The following is an 18,127-nucleotide window of genomic DNA, read 5'->3' as shown; positions in this document are numbered from 1 at the left end:
AAAACGTTATTAAACTCTTTGTGTTCCAAAGCAATAAGGATAAAAGGCCTTAACCATGAGCAGCTTTTAGTTCTTTAGATGTTAACAGTCGCTCCATTTGTATTTTGATAAAGATGAGGGATCCAGTCAGGTTGACTGTTGCTCTCCCAGCCAATTAAACACTACCAGAAGTTGCCTAGTTTCTCTGTCAATTTTGCAAGCCATCACTGTTTTACTTCCTGGCGTTTCCCCTCTTTGCAAGTGATTTAAATCACCCTAAGATGTAAATAACATACAGGATATTAATTATACTTTAAACAGTATTTTTATTACTATTTTTTTCTTTTTGTTTATAACACTGAGAAAGGAAACCTTTCCCTCAGAGAATTTTAGTTATCATGTTCTCAGATGTCTGCTATATTATTTGTTCTTCGGTGAAATGAAGAAATTCTCCTATTATTAGCCCAAAGAGCAAAATTTCCTATTGCAATTCTTACTAGTTTGTCAGCATAGAAGAGTGTAATTTATTGGCCCTGCAGTAAAAAAGTTTTCTACGCTTCAGGAGAATTATTGTAGAGATGGTGAGGCACAAAGTTGTAATTTAGAGATCCAAAAATAGGCTTCAACTCTTATTCAACAAAAGGTGAAATGGAAAAATAAGATATTTAAAAAAAAAAGATAGGCTATTCTGTTGTCTATTTCCAGTAAAGCATCTGCATTCTCCCTGTGCATTTTTAAGTAATGCAGCAAGACCTGTGATGATTGCACAAGGAATTACAGACTACATAATGCTTGAAGCACCATCATGGAACTGCATAGCCAATACAGTATTACAGTATGGAGAACCTTCCAGCTCTACAATAACTATTTCAAGGGAATAAAAGTGAAACTCGTACAGCTGCAAAGGTCCTACAGAGACCATAGCACTACAGAGTAAAGCAGAAAGGGAACTGGAGTAAGCTTCACACTACTCCACATTAATATGTAAATAGGAAGCTAGGTCTGAGGCTAAATTATAAAAAGCGAGAGCAGAATTCTACTTTACCAATCTGCTAAACCAAAAGGCATCCATTATAATGTCATTTTATTTCCTGAACAATATTGAAGGTTACTAAATATGTAGACATGATACCTGGCTCAGAAAGATCCCCAGACGCTAACAGGTAGAGCTGGCACAGTCTCTACAGCAAACAAGCACTAAAATTCCTTCAACTTCAGATACAATCATCTAATCCTCCTGCAGATTAGATCCTGACTTTCAGATTTGGGCATCCAGAAAAGGAGAGAAATACACAGTGAAAAAACATCTGCAAATACTCTGACCAGCATCAAACAGGACCTATGTTGGTAGAAAAGAATATAAGCCTTACCTCCAGAGCAACATTTAGCTGCCTGACTACAAAAAACACTCCTCCCCTAGTAATCCCTGCCTCATTCACCATGCACAATAAAATGAGGCTACAGCTCTACAGATAAAAATGTCATACAGCCCTGATTTATCCCCAGCACATCAGAATTTTGTGCAACAGTTCTATGGAAAGTGGGGAGAGAGTATGGAAAAAAGTATTACACACAGTTGTAATACATACTCACATACACCCAAGAAACCTGTAGAGCAACTAGAGTCTGCTGTAATAGCCAAAGCAGGTAACAGTGCCAAGGTGTTACCACCCGTGTGATCAAGAGCGCCAATCAACGGGACAATTTGTTTACACTGCCATCAGACTAGCGCCTCAGATTGTACTCCTGGCTTCGTTTGGGCACACCTGCCTGCCTGTCTTCCTTCACCCTCTCAAACAGCGCAGGCAGTGTTGAGCTGATGTTCTTAACTAGCTCCTTGTCACCTCCTCTCTTTGGTATCCTCATCTGAATCACATCCTGCCAGATCAATTCTTATTTTATTTTTTAGTACATCTCACCTTTCTAGCCTAGACTCTGAGTATCACTTCCCCTTCCTACAGTTTCACTCCCCAGGTTTCAAACACTCATCTCTCTGGGTTTGTTCTCTTCCTTGTCGTTTTCTCCTCCTAGGCTCACTTTCACAGGATCCTTCCTTCTAAGCATCTGTCTCTTCCAGAGCTCCTGGGCACCAGGCAGTGTGTGTCAGTAGGGCTGCTCACACCCTCATCTCCCACAGACCAAATGACTCAACGTTTGTGATTTCAGAGAAATCCTGTTTTGGCCCAGCCATGAAATTTTAGAGGGGTTTTAGCCGATAAAGTCTAAGTCTTCCCAGCATGAGAACAGGTGTTTTCAAGGTCTACTATTTTCCACAAGCAAATAAATCCTCTGAGGAAGGGGAGAAACGCATTCCTTGCACAAGAATCAATCCATTTTGTTTCAAGGCCCCGTCCTGAAGCATCAGTGCGTGTAAGTTTCCAAAAGCATTTGAAAGTTATCTTTTTCCCCCAGCTCAGCTCTCTAACCTTGCCGAAATCTTCAAAAATTTCTGCTCGAAAGACTGGCAGAAATCACACAGGGAGTTTAAAGCCCAGCAAAAGGCGTAAGCAACAATGACCAGTGTCATATATCAAGGAAACTGAACTTTGAATAGATGATTAGGGTAAAAGAAGAGTATTCATCATTTATCACATCACATTCTTCAACTATCATTTCTACTATCTATTTCAGAACTTTTACCCAAGAAAACTCCCTTTTAGCTTTTTATAGCAATATTATATTTCCACATGTTGAAATTTGCATTGCCTTTCTATGGAAAATTTTGTTCTCTCCAAATTGTTTTCACTTTGTTGTGGTTGTTGAAACTGGTTGCTTCTGTTTGAAAAACCTATATCCATACCATCATGAAGAGAAAGAGCCGCATTGGCTGTCAAATATACTTTCATGATATTGATGCATTCACTTTATGTGAATTTTATTTTAGGAAAATACTACAAAAAAGAGTTCCTTTGCTCCCTGAATTTAGTTCCTGGCTCTGGCAGGCATCTCATCATCTTTATGAAAGCTTTTTCATCATTTTCTTAGACTCTACTTTCATGCAGTAAGATATGGTTTGATATACACTACCTTCAACTGGAAGACTATTCTGTTGATTAGAAACCCTATTCTAAATTTCTAGGGTAAATTTATACACAGCCAATATGCTCATTTGCTCTCGTATCAGCATTGTCTTATTCTAAGTAATTCTTTCCTTGTGATTATCCCCACACATTTATAGACTACTCATATACCCTCTCAAATTTCATCGTATCAAAGTCAAGCTCCCAACAAATGACATGATACATATCAAAAAAGGTTGACAGTATGTTTTGTTTCTTAAAATCAAAATTGATCTTATTTACAGTTAAGCTATAAAAACAGCTATATAAGCACAGCTGAGGCAAAAGGGCCTTTGATCTGTCACACTTCCTTAGTACCAGTCTCTTTGGTAAATTCCCAATACCTTTTCCTAATTTCCTTTTAGCGTTATGCACAGAACTATCCTTTCCTCCAAAAGCAGTTTAAGAACTTGAATAACACTGACGTCAAAACCATAATCCTCCAGTCCCCTAGATTAATTTTTCCCCCTTTCTTAAAAAAATGTAGACTGCCCTGTTAATGTCTAATTAGCCAGCCACTCCGCTTTCCAGCAGATCTGTTTGATTTCTGTTTCCATACTTCTGTGCCTTTTCCTGTAGTTGACTGTAATCATTTGGTGTAAAACGTGGCATCCAATCAAGTTTTTAGACAAACCTAGACTTTTAATGCTTCCCCATTCCCACTCTGGGAAACACACCTGATGAACTTTGTGATACTTACTCCAATACCCTTTGCAGGGTGTAACTCAGCTTGACAGTTTCTCTGTGCAAGCTGCTGTCTCCAGTCCTAAGGCACTGAAAAATCTAGTTGCGATGATGAACACGATCATTCTTTCATGAGTTCAAGTGTATCACAATGACAGCTTTGCAGAACATGCATACGTTTAACCATGGTTTAAAAAGAAGTTACAACCTTTAGAAGTAGTCTAAGTTCTTAAAGACTCGTGACGAAATGTTGGTGGCAATTCTGGAAAAAAACTGAATACCATCCCATTAGCTACAATATTGCCACAGGCAATCACAAGCACTCCCTCAGTTTTTGTTTTGTAACTATTATCATTACCTGGATTCCTCACAGATGTTTAAGTAGTGTTGTAACCTGTACTGTAGCTTCTTGCTGCTGACTAGACCTTTAACTGAAGAATAATCACTTTCAAGTTTTAAACTAAAAATCTAACTTGACTAGACTTGACAGGTCATACAATACATTTTGTATTCCACAGCATAAAGCCAAACAAGGAGGCAGCAAGCATGTGCTCTAAAACAATTAAATTTTTTTCATTCCTACATATTGTTTAACAAAATATTTTCATCACAAGTTTACACTTTGAAATTCCCATAGAAAATGAAGATGGTTGTATACTGTTAGATTATGCGATAAAAGCTCATCTGCACCCCAACAAAGGAGCACAGAGAGACAGTGGCAGGTGGGGGAGCACAAATAATATGCTGCCTAGCTCCTCCCAGGCCCATCACAGGAGCAATCAGCCCATCAGAGGCCCATCTCTACAAGCCCAGAGGACCACAGGGACGCAGAATGGCAGGCAGGAACACAAATTAGGGACTTGGAGGAAGGGAGGCCCCATCCAGACCCCTCACAGGGCTGCCCCAGGAGAGCCTCAGCACCACTGTCCAGGTGTGAAACCCATCACGATGAGTCAACATCAGAGCACCTCTTGGACAGAGGGGGGTCACTGCCCAGGGGTGTGGGACACATTATGGGATGCAGGGGAAGAGCATTTGGGGATTGCACAGGACCTACTATGGGATGTTTACAGGAGGAACCAAAGGCAGGGACAGCAATGGATTTACATGATTTGGGGAGGAACAAGTGTGAGAAAACAGAGGAGTAAGTGGATAAAAAGGGCCAGTTGCATGCAAATAGTTTGCTGGATGGTTCGCTTGCCTGGCTCATGCCCTGTGTCTGATCAGTGCAATCTGTCCTATCTACTTATTAAATCCTTTCTGACTCTTTTCTGGGTGAGGGGCTCTATTCATTATGCATGTGTGCACAGGGGTCTGAATGCAGCAACCGGGGTGGGACGGCCAGCCACCGGAGAGACCAGGGCAAGAGGCCTTAAGTGCCAGCCTGGGGTGGGTCATGGGGACACGCGTGTCCACGGTGCAGCACCTGGAGCGGGCGCGGGCACGCATGCGTGCGCGTGTGTACTGGGAACACATGTTCAGCCTTGCTGCTGGTTGGACCCGGGGCACAGAGCTGTGGCAGCCTCACCCCTCATGGGCTGCCGGATCTGGCCCGATATTTTCCCCTAGCACAAGGGAAGAAAGGGCTTTTGAAAATTTAAACACAGCACGTGCTTAAAACGAGATTTGCTTTTCCCATTCCACATACAGTGATCATCATCTTTCATTCGTATCTCAATTCTATCCCTTTTCCACTATTTTTCCACTCAGATCATTTCACCCCCTTCATATCAATCTTCTCTTATGATAGATATTTCCTCCCCTCCTTTTCACTTCTGCCCTACCCCTACCTCAGATTTTATGGGTTCATTTTCCATTAGTTTGCTTGGGCCTTTCTCCATTTTCTATAATCTTACCTTCATCTTCCTCTCCATGAAATTCTTTTTATCATTTCCTCTTTAAATTCCTCAGCCACCCTTCCAGTAGGGATAAAAACTGCCCCTTACACATTCTGTCATTTCTCTTCAGCTTTCTTCCCACTTGCCAAAATTCATTCTTTGTAACATTGCCTTTCACTCTCTTTCAAAGAGAAACACATGCAATTGAGGTGCTCTTCTTACTTAAATAAAACATGGCTATTTTCAAACACTTACTGACTGAACAGGGTTTGAATTAAAGTTTTTTCACAGGAGGACAGAATAAAATCAGCAGACTATTACTACGAATGCAGTTCAAAAGACTCAAAAAATTTAGAAAACAGTTTCCCACAAAGTGCGGAGACTGCTCATGTAACAAACCCACCGAGAAAATACTTGAGGTTTAGCTATTTCTTTTCCCCTCCTCCACTGTGTGCGGCTGCAGAAGAGAGACCATTTTCACATATTCCTCTTGATAGAATTTGATTTCAGGCTTTGCTCTACCTTAAGTCGCCCACCTTACCAACTTCAGTATACCCATATACAATTGCAAAGTTGAATTAAGTTCTTTACTCTAGCAAGAGTTTATCAAAGAGCTTTTATCTTTTTGAAGCATTTTTGCCTCAAACGGACAGCCAGTCCCTTTATTCCAGCTCCACAGAATACTGCATCCAGCCAGCTGTGAAGACCAGCATTTGAGAGGCACATGGAGATGGAATTAGTTTGGCTTTTTTGCAGATCTTGCCATCTTCCATCCAATTCCTCATATTGTTTGTTCGGACTTCCACTAGCCCAAGACACTGATTTTACTGTTCAATTTTAAAAAAGGTACTATAAAAACAAGGAAGATGCATTTTAAACATAACTCTACAGGACTGAAAATATTTATCCGCTTTATAGAAAGGTATCTGTCTTCATGAAAACTCATACCCATCAGCTGACTCCAATGACTGTTTACCCACATGTAGAGCTAGCACAGAGAAGGACAATTTGATACTGTTATTACATAGAGGAACTTTCTACACTGCATTGAAATTATTACTACTCCCCAGAAGAACAACTCGGACACATTAGCTGACCTGTGTTTGGCTGCACTTGGCACAAGGGCTTTAAACCGAAGAGACCACACCACTGAGAGGAGACAGCAGACAACTTTTGAAGGGGGTTGGCACCCAAGAGAGCCACACTTTCGGTTTCTCTCCAAAGAAGCAGCACAGACCCTCCGAGCCTGAAGGAGCAAAGAGGTAAAGCAGCATATTGTCCACCACAGGCCAGGATGGGAATGTGCCTGCGTTCATAGATTACATGGCAAGGACTGGTCACGCAGCCTGATGCCAGTTTCACATATTGGAAACGTTGAAGCACAAGGTCTTGGGAACCATAATCATCCCTTTCCTATGAGGGCCCAAGATCAGGAAAGCATGATTAGATTTAGTCCTGCTACACACTATTTTGTGCTAGCATGTGGGACTTTCACTCCACAGCCTACTTCTGAACAAGGGTTTTTCCTTACTCCAGTTGATGGCATCAAGGTCTTTGAACAGCAGAGAAATAGAGAGCTCACTGCAATTGCCTCTGCACTCAGCCAACCCTGATAACCAGAGAGCTGGAGTTCACCTCACGTTCTTCTGCTACACAAATGGGTTCCAGCCAATGATTCCCAGCGATACACCAGAATCAATGCTTCAGTCCACATTACTCTCCCAGCCTCTTTTCATCACACTTATCAAGTCCTACAATGTCTTACACTGGGCTTGGGCTTCCCCTTAAAACCCTGACCACGTAACACATGCGCACCCTTGTTCTGTCAGAAGACAGCTCCAAAAGTTCACTTCTGTGCTGGCTAGAAATCTTATCCTAGTCCTTATTTTATTACTACTTGATCTCATGCCAAAATTCTGTCCCTTAGGTTAGGTATCTATCTAGCTCGGCTCATGTTACATCAATTTTACATCTGAATCAATGCATTAATAATTATTTTTCCTCTTTGAACCTTTCTTCCATGCTAAGGAAGTCCCTTTCTTGCATAACATCATTGGTATTTCAAAAATTCCATCTGGAAAAGACTGCAGAGAAGAATACCTTGGGGGAAGGGGGGGGGGGGGGGGCAGGAAGAACTCTATCTCCCATGAGATCTGTAGTCATCAAGCCATCACAACGTAAACTACACTCCATGGAGGTCAAGGAAGCTGCTCCCATGACTGCAAACATGGCCTGGCTTTCCTTCACTGTGCTTTCATTTGGAATCTCTTCTCCTCTCCTTTAGAGAGGTGAAGGACAGAAACTGGAAAATGGGGATTAGTACACTATTGACCTCAAATACATTTTTGCTCAATGACCCAACATGATCAAAACAATTATGACATGCACAGAAGCTGTCCCCTACATATCCTCACTTAGGAGCCCTAACCATACAATGCCACGACGATGACATTTCCACAAGTTCTTGCAGAACCATGGCGCCACTTCCCTTCCCCAGCTTGTCCCCTCTACACCACTGTAATGCAACATGAAGTAAAAATATAACACAAGGGAACAGTTAATTGTAATACTTTTATAGACATCAAAAAGGATAGAGAAACTGTTCCTCTGAGGATAATGGAAAGCCTTACAGGAAATCAGTCAGTGACCGCTACCTTATTTAAAGAACTTAATTTTGCAACAGAGATAAACAGACAAGGAAGAGTGTTGTTCTGAATTGCAAATGAAACAAGCTTCTGTTTTGTAGATTCTCAAACTGAGCCGCTGAACAGATTAGAAATACTTAAGCTGTTCAGTATTCTGAAGTACTTTGTACCCCACATTTTCCACCATGTCCCACATTGCCCAGTATTTTAATACAGTCCAATCTTACATACCCTTTTGCAGACATCATGTTTGACATCAAATTTAGTCTAAAAGTTCATTTGAAGGTACAAATAGTCCAAACTTGGATTTCAGTTGCTGGTGGGCAATCGTAAAAACATTCCCAGTACATCCTGCCCTCCTTGATCTGCCAGACTTAAGTTATATATTTTGTTCTACTGCAGTCTTAGGGTTTGGACTACCATTTTTTCTCTACAGAGCACAATCACATTGCTATAAATGAAACAAAGTCAACTTAATATCATAGAGTTTGGCTTTGCAAAAGTGCACTCACTTCTGCCTAATATGAAGTTTTAACAATTGTTTCACATTTTATAAAAATACCAAGCTATTACTTGCCTTTTAAAGGAATAATGGATTTAAGTCTTATAAACCAAAACGTCTACAAGTTAGAGAATTTTCAAGCTACCATTGATTGGTACAGCTAACCTACAGTAACACCAGTTTCCCTTCCACACCATGCATTATATTATCAAGAAAAGTTTACATAGCACAAAACTGCCCTTTCTTCTTTATCTTAAAATTTCCAAGAACAGCTGCATCTAGCTCCATTTTCTTTGATCTTTCTTTGCTTTATTGTTTCTTATCCAGGATGGGTAGGTGCACATTCACAGAACATTTTTGCAGATTCAGAAAGAACCACTGCCTCTAACCGCGTGCTCAGCACTGCCTGTGCAGACAGACACACAGAGCATACAATACAGCCAGCTACCTCACTCCAGAGCACTAAAAGTTCAGCCAAGTCAGTACAGGGTAGCAGCTAATGAGCTAAGGTTTCATGTTGTGCTGTACTTCCCACCACCGTCCCAGGGCCGGCATGTTCACATGTCATAGGGACAGACAGACATAGATGGGTCAATTCTGGAAGACGTTCTTGTGAAGAAATCTGGCAACAGGCAAAGAAAGTTAATGGGACAAAATTCAGGCAGGAACATTATAACTCTTCCTGCACACAAGCTACCAGAAATGCATTCAATGCCTTGAATGCCTCCTTGTGCAAAAACATTCATTTCGTAAGATTATAGAAGAGCTATAAATATAGTATCATCTTCACTGTAAAATCAGAAACTTTGTTTTTCCATAGTCACCTAGTCTGAAGTTAACTTTACACCCCTCTGCAGCTCAGCACTGCCAAAACCTCTCACAATACAGTACAAGACCTATCCTGTACACCTGTCCTACAACCAACAGGATAGCACTGTGGCAGTACAATTGCCCAAAACACCTTTAATGCCTTTGCATCCCAAGAACCATTCCATAGAAGGAACTATATGAAGTTACAAGTAGCACTGAAATACCCTAGAGAGCTGTGAAACAACACGGAATAATGCAATACTATCAAACTCCCTACTATTTCCAAATCGTGGAACTCTAATTAATGAGATTTAAGTTTCAGTGTATGCCTGGCTGCCAATGAATTTGGGAGAAAAGGCACTGAATCATCAAGATAGCTACACAAAACAAGGTAAAGTTATTTTACCATTTCATATTGCTTTGACTGTATCATATAGTCTACTTTTTAATAGGTGTTTATTCCTCTTTCCTGAAGAATCTGATGTAAACGGCTGTAATACCACACACCCACCTGGAAGAAAATCCCCTTTTCAATTACCAATGATTTGGAAAAATACTATCCACTGGAAGAAATGTCCTTTTTTTGGCCTGTGATCACCCTGTTCACTTTAAAGGAATGCACCTCATTAACCCTGATAATTAACAAGGTTATTCTCATCACATAAAAGGTTTAAGTTCCTCTATTAAGTCATTATTTGAATTTGTACTGCTATTAAGATGATGAGGCTATTCTGGATTTAATTTCACATAACAAGATGTTTCTCTTTAAAGATCCTAATTTTTTTCAAGTCAAGGCATGTAATTTCATTGTCATGTATGCTACGTGATAGTGAATCTACTGGGTTAAGGAATGGATAATATACATACAGAAACCAAACAAAATTAAAGTTGAAAACCTAGAAGGGGTCAGGCAGCATTACAAAAAGGCAGCAAAAATAGAAAACAGGCGTCTCACAGCAGCACGGCTGTGGCAGCAGAAGCCAGCAATAACTGAAAAAGGAGAAAAGGACCAAGACTACAGGGAGGTACACACAGCTTGAGGAAAGACTACCAGCAGATGTATCAACTCCTAGTGGGACCATTCCAGTAAGACTCCAGAGGCTACAGAGAAACTTCCAATTCCCACGCTCTTCACACTGGAAGTGTAGTAGTGCACATTCGGGGAATTTTGTTCCTAGATCACATGTAAGGTTTCTCAGGACTGTCTAGCTAATAAAATCTTCTAAAAATCTAATAAATGCTTTAATTTTTGGACACAGGTGTTCCTAGTACATGTACTTGCTTCTTCCACAAGAGAAAAGCCCATTGTCTAAAGCCAGACAGTTATTCTGAGGATATTAAAAGCAGTTAATGGCAGCAGTCACGTATAGAAATTCTACATCAAACATAAAAACCAAGATGACAGTTTATCTCATTATCCATACTAACATCATATTAGCTGATGTGAGCTGTAGTTAACAAACATATGGAATAATCATAGTAGGGTGTCCTGGTTTCGGCAGGGATAGAGTTAATTTCCTTCCTACTAGCTGGTACAGTGCTGTGTTTTGGATTTAGGACAAGAAAAAGTTGATAACGCACTGATGTTTTAGTTGTTGCTAGGTAATGCTTACACTAGTCAAGGACTTTTCAGCTTCCCATGCTCTACCGACTGAGAAAGCTGCAGGTGCACAAGAAGCTGGGAGGGGGCACAGCCAAACTGGCCCAAGGGACATTCCATACCATGTGACGTCATGCTCAGTACATAAACTGGGGAAAGCTGGCCGGGGGGGCCGCTGCTCGGGGACTGGCTGGGCATCGGTCGGCGGGTGGTGAGCAATTGCACTGTGCATCACTTGCTTTGTGTATTATTATTATTTATTATTACATTATTATTGTTATTATTTTTTTTTTCAATTATTAAACTGTTTTTATCTCAACCCGTGAGTTTTTCTCACTTCTACTCTTCCAATTCTCTCCCCCATCGCACCGGGGGGGGTGGGGGGGTGCGGTGGGGAGGAGTGAGCGAGCGGCTGTGTGGTACTCAGTTGCCAACTGAGGTTAAACCACAACAGTCCTTTTTGGCGCCCAACATGGGCCACAAAGGGTTTGAGATAATAACAGATTAACCGGAGCATATTAAGGAATTTATATCTGTTAACAGTTGTGGGTCATAATTTTGGTTCCTCTGTTCTCGATATTGATTTGTCTAACCTGTATCGTGCTCGGTTTTTTGCTGTACATGTTAGAGATTGGTGTTGTTTTTTGTAGTTTGCTGTGGTCTGCAGTGATTAGTGATGTTCTGCTTGGGAGGTTTGTTTTTAAAACATTGACCTTGGGCTTAATTTGGTATCTAAATTAAAGAGGAGATAGTTCATGCAGTAGCCCTTGGACCAGTCCAGGCAGGACAAGATGTAAAAAATGTGCTCTACACCGCAGCCGGGGAGAATGGCCCTACCTGGAGCCTCTGGCAGAAAGCACCAGGGAAGACTCAAGGTCGACCTGTAGGGTTTTGGAGTCGGGGATACAGAGGATCTGAGGCCCGCTATACTCCAACTGGAAAAGAGATACTGGCAGCATATGCAGAGGTTCGAGCTGCTTTGGAAGTGATCGGTACTGAAGCACAGCTCCTCCTGGCACCCCGACTGCCGGTGCTGGGCTGGATGTTCAGAGGGAGGGTCCCCTGTACACATCATGCAACTGATGCTACATGGAGTAAGTGGGTCACACTGATCACACAACGGGCTCGAATAGGAAACCCCAGTCACCCAGGAATCCTGGAAGTGATCATGGATTGGCCAGAAGGCCAAGATTTTGGAATATCGCCAGAGGAGGAGGTAACGCGTGCTGAGGAGGCCCCAATGTATAATAAACTACCAGAAAATGAGAAGCAATATGCCCTGTTCACTGATGGGTCCTGTTGTCTTGTGGGAAAGCATCGGAGGTGGAAAGCTGCTGTATGGAGTCCTATGCGACAAGTTGTAGAAACTGCTGAAGGAGAAGGTGAATCGAGCCAATTTGCAGAAGTAAAGGCCATCCAGCTGGCTTTAGACATTGCTGACCGAGAAAAGTGGCCAGTGCTCTATCTCTGTACTGACTCATGGATGGTGGCAAATGCCCTGTGGGGGTGGTTGCAGCAATGGAAGCAGAGCAACTGGCAGCGCAGAGGCAAACCCATCTGGGCTGCCGCATTGTGGCAAGATATTGCTGCCCGGGTGGAGAACCTGCTTGTAAAAGTCCATCATGTAGATGCTTACATACCCAAGAGTCGGGCCACTGAAGAACATCAAAACAACCAGCAGGTGGATCAGGCTGCTAAGATTGAAGTGGCTCAGGTGGATCTGGACTGGCAACATAAGGGTGAATTATTTCTAGTTCGGTGGGCCCATGACACCTCAGGTCACCAAGGAAGAGATGCAACATACAGATGGGCTCGTGAACAAGGGGTGGGCTTGACCATGGACACTGTTGCGCAGGTTATCCATGAATGTGAAACATGTGCTGCAATCAAGCAAGCCAAGCGGTTAAAGCCCCTCTGGTATGGAGGACGATGGCTGAAATACAAATATGGGGAGGCCTGGCAGATCGATTATATCACACTCCTACAAACCCGCCAAGGCAAGCGCCACGTGCTTACAATGGTGGAGGCAACCACCGGATGGCTGGAAACATATCCCGTGCCCCATGCCACTGCCCGGAACGCTATCCTGGGCCTTGAAAAGCAAGTCCTATGGCGACATGGCACCCCAGAAAGAATTGAGTCAGACAATGGGACTCATTTCCGAAACAACCTCAGACACTTGGGCCAAAGAGCACGGCATTGAGTGGGTGTATCACATCCCCTATCATGCACCAGCCTCTGGGAAAATTGAACGATACAATGGACTGTTAAAGACTACACTGAGAGCAATGGGTGGCGGGACGTTCAAACATTGGGACACACATTTAGCAAAGGCCACCCGGTTAGTCAACACGAGGGGATCTGCCAGTCGAGCTGGCCCTGCCCAGTCAAAACTTTTACGTCTGTAGATGGGAATAAAGTCCCTGTAGTGCACATAAAAAATATGCTGGGGAAAACAGTTTGGGTTATTCCTGCCTCGGGCAAAGGCAAACCCATCCGTGGGATTGCTTTTGCTCAAGGACCTGGGTGTACTTGGTGGATAATGCGGAAGGATGGGGAAGTCCGATGTGTACCTCAAGGGGATTTGATTTTGGGTAGCAAGCCAATGATTTGAATTATGTGATATTAAGTGCTGCATAATATTATATGCCATACTAATGATATTACAATAAGAATCACCCAGATTAATGAAGAATAACTTCGATGAAACCAAGCAAAGCACAGTGATGATGGAAGCAGAACTGACTTCAACATGAAACAATCCAACACCACATACCATCTCCATCTTTCCTGCCCCGGAAGATTATTACGACAGATGGAGCCCGAAGTCATGGACTAAATGGACTCAACAAACATTTTACAGGGACAGCCCATAGACTAAGGGAATGATATCTCTGTGTGTGTATATATATTAAAAGAAACCCAGGAAAAGGGGTGGTGATTAATGGAAATGTACTGGAAAATATATGGGACTTGAGCATGACGTAGATGGTATAGAATAAGGGGTGGATACTGTCCTGGTTTCGGCAGGGATAGAGTTAATTTCCTTCCTACTAGCTGGTACAGTGCTGTGTTTGGGATTTAGGGTGAGAACAATGTTGATAACACACCAATGTGTTAGTTGTTGCTGGGTAATGCTTACACTAGCCAAGGACTTTTTAGTTTTCCATGCTCTACCGACTGAGAAGGCTGGAGGTGCACAAGAAGCTGGGAGGGGGCACAGCCAAACTGGCCCAAGGGACATTCCATACCATGTGACGTCATGCTCAGTACATAAACTGGGGAAAGCTGGCCGGGGGGGCCGCTGCTTGGGGACTGGCTGGGCATCGGTCGGCGGGTGGTGAGCAATTGCACTGTGCATCACTTGCTTTGTGTATTATTATTATTATTATTACTTACTATTATTATATTATTATTATTATTTTATTTCAGTTATTAAACTGTTTTTATCTCAACCCGTGAGTTTTTCTCACTTCTACTCTTCTGATTCTCTCCCCCATCCCACCAGGAGAGGGGGGGGGGCGGGAAGGAGTGAGCAAGCAGCTGTGTGGTACTTAGCTGCCGACTGAGGTTAAACCATGACATAGGGAAAAAATTAGTCACATTTATTTAGACATTTAATTATACAGGTTTCATTGGCAGCATACCTGACACCAGAGCATTTGAGCACCTTGAATGTAAATATCTAGAGATGTCAAATTACCACCCAAGGTTTTGCAAAGAAGTTTCTTTTGCACAGAATTCAGTCACTATTAAATAATAATAATAAACAAAATCCTTTAAATGTTTGAACAGACAAGACAACTTTCTGTCATGACATGAGGATTGCCACAGCTCTGACTGTGTCGAACACTGAAACAAGGCAAGTTCTCAGAGTTAAGCTCAGCTGTCAGTCCCACATGGGAGAGTTTCAAGCGCTGCTATCTTGACCCATCCAAGCACCTTAAAAGGGTGTCATTCATTCAGCAGGCATTTTCTAGAAAACCTCATTTTTTGTATTTTAAAGCACCCATTGCTAAGTCTTGTCACAAGTGCTTAGCAGTGTGAGAAAAACATTAAACTCCTCCCATGAAGAGTGTCAAGAGTGCTGTGGAATATTCAGAATAAACCCACTATGCAAGTCTAATCAGCATAACAACTCCCTCGGGAATTATCAATTTGCAAATCTCTCAAACACCTAAAAAGGTTAAGAAAGTTGTTAAAAATATAGCAGGGTACTCATGAGTGAGCCATACACTGAATTTTCTTTTCAAAGTCTAAAGCAAGTAACCGTTCTTCAGCAGAATGAAGACAGAAGTATGCACATGAGATTAATAGAGGAGGTAATGGAGGACAATATTTAATCATCATGACAGCTTTATGTAAGTTTGGATGAGCTTTTTCGTCATGAATATTAGACACTAACAGAGTTTCTAGTATTATTAGGAATCATCATCATTGTATCTCCAAAGACACCCTTATATGTGGTTGGAACATTGGGAAATGCACCTGAACGCTCACAGGTTATCCACTGCTACCTTTATTAGCTAAAACATTCCAGTTTTCCTTTTCAGATTACGGTTTTCCAGTTGAAACCAATGCTCTGTGAACAGCAACCCTGTAAGTTTCATCACCATTAATTACTTTCCTTCCTCACTCTAATACAAGATGCACGCAACATGCGTCTTCTCATCCCCCACACCCAGCAGAGTCAGGGACAGAACCCCAAACAGAAGGGTTTGTTTTTCAACATGAAGTTCAAAGAGCTTAAAATTACTTTTTTCTTTTCTTTTTTAAACAAACATTGAAAATAACCAGAGTGGCTTTGGCATTGCTTTAATCAGTTCAAACTTGAAGACAGGAACTCTAATTAAAATCTGGAACTCTAGCTGTAAGAAACAGCTAATTAGTTCCCAACTTTTTAATGAAGTACTGCAGCAGCGTCCATATTAGCCGTTCAGTATTAAAAAGGAAATGTTCTGCAAGATAAACTCATTCTCTCAGGCAGTACATCAGTTGTATATTTACTTCAATCCATGCCATTGTCATAGGGATTTAAGAAAACACACTATAATAACTATCAGATTTGCAGATCTCCATACACAGTGAGATAATTGAACTTCGCAGCATTTTGAATACAGAAATACAAGGCAGTTCATTACTTTTCCGTTAGGCAATGAAGACAATTTAAGCTGCACTAAAGTATAAGGTTGTGTTTCCCTCCTTTCAATTCGTTCCCGACCACAACTTATAAGTGCAAGAGGAAGATGGGGAAGAAGTGAGAGAAGGCATTTTACTCTTGTGCTCCCCAGAAATCTGGGCAAAATACATGGGATAGAGGAAAAGTGAGAAGTGCCACATTAAGAGGAACCTTGGACAGACAGCCACAGCAAAGACATGTTGACAGCGGTAGAAGCCTGAACATCTTCCTTCACATTTCCACAGCTTTTACTGCCTCATTTTACAAGGGCTGGTACTTCTATCCCCCTTCCCACACACAGAGCACCGACTGGAAAAAAAAAAAAATCTCTGAAAAATGGATTACAAACAACGGACAAGTAAGTTCGCCCACATTCCCCAGCCAGGTTTTTCTAACCCGGGTTTCCTCTTGTTACCGAGTCGCTACGTGCCACGCTTACGCAGAAAACCCTCAACATTAAAGCAGCATCTATCGCTGTGTTAAGCTGAGGAGGATGTGAAATTGCCCCTAACAGGGTCGGAGGTGCGCTGGGGAGAGGCTTTGGAGGGGAGCGCGCTGCCCGAGCGGCGGTGCCCGCGGCAGCCCCCGCTCCCCGGCGGCTCCCGGGCTCGGCTGCGGGCCGGGGCGGGCGCTCGGCGGCGGCTCCCTCCCGGGGTCCGTCTCCGACTTGGGGCAAGGGGGTGGAAGAGCAAGAGAAAGTCCCTTTGATTATTTCTCCCAGCAGCGCACAGGCGGCAGGCGGAGGGACCGGGGCAGCCGGGGCCGCTGCTCCGCACCGGCGGCTGTCAAAGTGCCGGCCCGGCTGAACGATGGAACTAGAAGATGGGCTGACGGAAACCCTCTCTCTCTGCCTGCACCCGCCACCGGCCCAGAGGCAGGGAACAGCAGCGGGAACCCGCCCGGGCGCCCTGATGCGCGTCTCAAAGAAAAAAAAAAAAAATCGATATCAACAACAACCAAAAAAAATCCAAACCCAAAACAAACAAACCAACCCGAAAAAAAAACCCAACCCCCCCCCCAAAAAGAAACCTAAATTCCCCCCAAAAAAGGGCAGCAGCCGGGACCCGGCAGGTGCCCCGCCACCGCCCCCCCGGGCCGGGCCGGGCCGCGCCGCCCCCCGCCCACTCACCAGCGGCGGGCCGAGGTGCCTCAGGGAGCCGGCTGGCGGGGCGGCGGGGCAGGCTCCCTGCCGGGCTGCGCCCTCCGCCCCATCCCGCCGCCCGAGCAGCCGCCAGCCCGGCGCGGCGCTGCCGCCCCGCCCCGGCTCCCCACGCCCCCGCCCGCCGCCCCGCCCCCATGATGTCATCCCGCGGAGCCGCCCCGCCCGCCCTGCCGAGCCCGCGCGGCCGGGGCCGGGGCCGGGGCCGGGGCCGGGGCCGGGGCCGGGGCCGCCTCTGCGCCCCGCCGCTTCTCCCGGCCCCTCTGTGTCGGGAGGGGTGGCTGCCCGCGGCGGCCGTTCGCATGGAAACACCAACGTGGAAACACAGCCTTGTGGTCAGGGCGTTTCGCGCTGGAGGATTCGCCCGCTTCCCTCCCCTCACGCGGTTTCTGCTTTTCCCGTGAAGTATAATTTAAAATCAGTTCGTTGGAAGTGTAGAAATCCTGCGTGGAATCCCTGGGCGAGGAGGGCAGAGGGCTTATTTGCAGGTTTATTTCTCTTTGCATTAAACAACGGAGTGGTCGCCCGGATTCTCCCCTTCCCCTCAGAGAGCTGTGCAGAAATGGCATCTCTCAGCCGTCAGGTCAACACGGAGAAGAAGGGGGGGGGGGGGGAGGGGGAACGGTACGGGAGGGGGCACACGACACGACAACACGACACGACAACATGCAG

The 18,127-nt window shown here is 43.9% G+C and overlaps 1 protein-coding gene across 2 annotated transcripts in view; it reads right to left on the bottom strand.

The window, feature by feature from the left end:
* Positions 1-17,507, bottom strand: part of MARCHF1 (membrane associated ring-CH-type finger 1) — a 255,753-nt gene extending 238,246 nt beyond the window's left edge. For both annotated transcript variants that reach the window (XM_076336580.1, XM_076336581.1), the window contains exon 1: positions 17,426-17,507. The gene's annotated coding sequence lies outside the window, so the exon portion shown is untranslated. The remainder of the gene's footprint in view (positions 1-17,425) is intronic.
* Positions 17,508-18,127: the final 620 nt, after the last annotated feature.

The sequence above is a fragment of the Aptenodytes patagonicus genome, chromosome 4 (genome assembly GCF_965638725.1).
Source record: "Aptenodytes patagonicus chromosome 4, bAptPat1.pri.cur, whole genome shotgun sequence".
NCBI classification, from domain to species: domain Eukaryota; kingdom Metazoa; phylum Chordata; class Aves; order Sphenisciformes; family Spheniscidae; genus Aptenodytes; species Aptenodytes patagonicus.
Note: the sequence above shows the minus strand (reverse complement) of the source record. Positions and strands in the feature narration are given on the sequence as shown.